The following is a 4,465-nucleotide window of genomic DNA, read 5'->3' as shown; positions in this document are numbered from 1 at the left end:
ATTTCTGGAACCATAAAGAAAGACGCTATCCTAGAATTTGGCTTAGGATCTGTGCAAATACCAAGACCTCCAATTACAGAGGACTTATTTTGACCACCACAAATGAGCAAAATGTTTCCTGACACCATAAAAAGACTTTGGGGTTGAACAATAAACATGTCTGGAGCCTGTAGTTGTTCCCATGACAGTATGCTTCAAGGGGGTAAACCCCTGTATTTCTAAGGCCAATACTAACTTTGCCTATGCAGAAAAAACCCAACCAAGCAACCAACCAAAAAAAAAGAAAAAAAAACTCCACAAATAATATACTACATTCTTTAGGGAGATAATTAGTGATTTAATTAAAATATAAAAATTACATAACTTTATTAAAGATAATTTTAATAGCAGGGAAAAAGAAATTAGTAAAATAAGATTTGGGGAAATAAATAGTAAAAGATATAATGCAGTTCCTGCAGATGCCTATCCCACTGCCATAGTCAACCCTATCCTGTTCTTCCACATCTCAATCGATGGCGTTCCAAACACGGCAGAGAATTTTCGTGCACTGAGCACTGATGAGAAAGGATTTATTTATGAAGGTTATTGCTTTCACAGAATAGTCCAAGGTCAATGTGTCAGGAAGGGGATTTCACTAGTCACAGTGGCCCAGGCAGCAAGTCCGAGTAATGGGAACAATTTCATGATGAGAATTTCATCCTGAAGCACACGGGACCTGCATCCTCTCCATGGGCAATGCTGGCCCCAACACCAATGGTTCCCAGTTCTTCATCTGCACTGCCAAGACTGAGTGGCTGGATGGCAAACACATGGTGTTCAGCAAGGTGAAGGACGGTATGAACATTGTTGAAGCTATGGAGTGCTTTGGGTCCAGGAATGGCAAGACCAGCAAGAAGATAACTCTCTCCAACTGCAGACAAGTCTAAGACCTTGCTTTTCTGTTCTCTCCCACCAGACCCTCAGGAGACTTATGTGCCAGTTCCCTCATGTGCCCAGAATGCCCTCTGGCCCCCTGTGTGCATCCTCAGTTCTCAGTTCCCTAATGTTACCCCACCCCATCTTGCTAGATTTCAGAGTTGTTTATGATTATGAAATAAAAATACATAATAATTGTTAAAAAAGGAAATGATGCAAAGGGAGATGAATTCAGAGTAACTGTAGAAACATTGGCTTGGTAATGTCAATACTTAATCTACTAAGGTTTGAGAAATATGAAAAGGTCAGAGTAGATGGACAATTTGAAAAGGACTTAAAGTTTCAACTTTGCACTTCAATGAAAGTATGATAAAATTAACTAGGAGGAGGATTTTAAAGTATGAGTTAAGAATATTTATTTTAGAGAACCTTAATTTTGGTTGCCTTTGGAATATTTTAGTGGGAAAATATTATTTAGATAGTTTGCAAGTGGAAAAGAAGAATGTATAGCAAAAAAAAAAACAAAAAAACGCTGAAACAGTCTAATTGAGTAGTGTAAAAACAAGTGAGCACAGGAGTAGAGGACTTTTCTAGTTATAAAACTAAAGAATAAGGTCAGACAGAGAGAAATATATTAAGATATAGAAGAAAATAGCACAAAGGAAGGATTCAAACTGAATTAGAATTTACACTTTTAAATATTAAAGATTACAATCAAGTTGTGCTCAAAAGGTAGAAGTTATATATCTTGAAAGTACTCTTAGTTATGTTGCTGAAGGTTGTTTTTTGTTGTTGTTTTTTGGGTCACACCTGGCGGTGCTCAGGGGTTACTCCTGGCTGTCTGCTCAGAAATAGCTCCTGGTAGGCACGGGGGACCATATGGGACACCGGGATTCGCACCAACCACCTTTGGTCCTGGATCAGCTGCTTGCAAGGCAAACGCCGCTGTGCTATCTCTCCGGGTCCCAGGAAAGATGTTTTAATTGAATGATGATGGAAACAACAAATTACAGAAAACCAAGGCATTAATTACAATAGAAAAAATGAAGAGTACAGCTCTCTTTTTCTCTCAAACATTGGTTATTTGAAAAATGAAAAAAAAAAAAAAAACAGGAATATAATAGTCAATTATTTTCCAGAAGCATTTTTGATTAAAAGCCTATATATATTCTGTTTTCCATGACCATAGCACATGAATCAGTGTCATCATCAATGATATTGTATATTGGTGATTTTCTTTAATTACCAATATTCAAAATTGTAAGGTATGGAATTATAGACTTTAATATAATGGTAAACTAGAAAATGAAATCCAAAACCCTTTAGACATTAAGACACATTGTAGTTTGTTATTTTATTCAGTATTTTCTTTGTGGCTTTATACATAACTTACTTATTTGCCTTAAAAGTATATATTTCTATAATTCTATTTTTCCAATGTATACTCCAGACCCATGTGCCATGTAGTGTAATGGATCCCCACAGGCAACTGAATCCGACATAGGTCTCTCATACAAGCTTTTGCCCTTTAAGCTATATCCTCAGATTAAGATACAATTTTGATTAAATTTTGACAAGGGCTAATAATAAGTGATTTAATAAATGTTAATTACTTCATGAAAAGTGGTATCATCATTTGTTTACATCTGTTGGTTTAAGCTTCTTTTTTTGTTTGTTTGTTTTTGGGTCACATCTGGCAGCACTCAGGGGTTTCTCCTGGTTCTACACTCAGAAATTGCTCCTGGCAGGCTTGGGGGACCATATGGGATGCTGGGATTTGAACCACTGTCCTTCGGTATGCAAGGCAAACACCTTGCCTCCATGCTAACTCACTGGCCCCTAAGCCTATTTTCACTGAATCTTAGTATACCAGTGATTGTTTTATTTTAGTTTTTTTTTAAATTAAGTTACAAGTTAACTTGTTTTGTCCTCAGCCAGGAATAAAAACTAGAAAATATTTTCTTTCAATATGTATCTTTGTTATTTCAATTGAAGAGTATATCCTTGATTATGAACTAGTTTTTCCCAACTAAATTCTATCTTTTTATATTGATATTTAATTAGAATTCCTTTAAATGTCAGAAGTTTATTATAGTAGATTATATTACTTAACTCTGGAAGTATTATTTGAATCTGAATATCTATTTTATATTGTTTCTTGGAAATTTTTTAAGTAAAATTGAGAGAAGCTAAAGATATTTCCCTGGAATTTTCACCAATAATAAAACTTTTACATTTGATTTATGCATGTTCATAAGTCATAAGTCATGATTCATACAATAATTCTTTATGTTACATGTTATAAATTATAACCATGTACTATGAAAATACTAATATTCATGTGATTAGAATATGTTACATATCAATTCAGTAATGAAACTATATTTTAATCACTTAAAATATAAATATGGTAGCAAATATAGAAGATCAATGTAATCTATCATATTTTTAAAAGTATTACATGAGTCACAAATCAGTCATTTTAATATAAAATCACTTGATCTTAGCTCACTAGTTCTATAAAACAAGACAAAATTAAATAAGAATGAAACAGGAGGTTTTTAAATATATATGTATATATATTTTTGAGATATGAATCTCAGGTAAAAGTGAATGATCTCTAGAGCCATTTTGTTCAGGTTTGTTTGCTTATTTTAAAAGCTGACTTTGAGCAAGTTTGAAGTTATACAAAGGCACATCAAGGGCTGCCCCTAGAACATAGATCCATGGTGAGGCAGGGTTGGGTAGGTCACTAGAATTCCTACTAAAGTCTTTCCTGCAGTGAATTTTCTTTTGTTACATATTGAGCTTTTCTGCTGGGTTTTCCTAGCAGAAAGACTTTTTCAGTTTAAAGGTGTTTGAAAACCATAGATGTAGCCTCTTCTTTCCTCTTCATACATAGTGATTAACTGACCTCTTAAAGGTCACCTAAGTGAGTTGTATGCAGAGCAAAATATTGTGAGTAAACAATAAAATACTCTTACTACTATAATTAAGTAAAGCTATACTGTGTATGTAAATTGACTGCTAGTGTTTGGTGTATGTTTCTTGGAACATGAACAAGTTCCTTGGAGACCCAATATTTATAAGACTTAAAAAATTATTTGTGCAGGAGGACCAGTCATGATAGGTAACTTGCCACAAAGAGTGGAGAGTTCAATTAGAGAGGTCTAATATGAAAAAAGGGCATTCATGGCAAGCCTTTATTTGCATTAGTACAAAACACAATGTCATAAAGAAGAGAGAGAGAGAGAGAGAGAGAGAGAGAGAGACAGAGACAGAGACAGAGACAGAGACAGAGACAGAGACAGAGAGACAGAGAATGTAAAGTGTCTGCCCCAGAGGAGAGGGTTTGTGGGAAGGAACAGGGAGAGGGTGAGAAGAATGACAATGTTGACATTGATGGTGCGAAATTGCATTGGTGAAGGCTGTTATACATTGTATTATTGTAACTCAATAATGATCAACTTTATCTGTGGGAAAAAACTGTATTATGAAAACCTTGTAATCATGATGCTTCAATAAAATATTTAGAAAAATCAATAAAAAA

The 4,465-nt window shown here is 34.5% G+C and overlaps 1 pseudogene; it reads left to right on the top strand.

Annotated features, from left to right (window-relative positions):
• Window positions 1–609: 609 nt before the first annotated feature.
• LOC126002028 (peptidyl-prolyl cis-trans isomerase A-like) lies at window positions 610–926 on the top strand (annotated as a pseudogene).
• The last annotated feature ends 3,539 nt before the right edge of the window (window positions 927–4,465 follow it).

The sequence above is a fragment of the Suncus etruscus genome, chromosome 1, assembly GCF_024139225.1.
Source record: "Suncus etruscus isolate mSunEtr1 chromosome 1, mSunEtr1.pri.cur, whole genome shotgun sequence".
NCBI classification, from domain to species: domain Eukaryota; kingdom Metazoa; phylum Chordata; class Mammalia; order Eulipotyphla; family Soricidae; genus Suncus; species Suncus etruscus.
The sequence above is the reverse complement of the archived record's forward strand: the minus strand, read 5'-3'. Positions and strand labels throughout refer to the sequence as shown.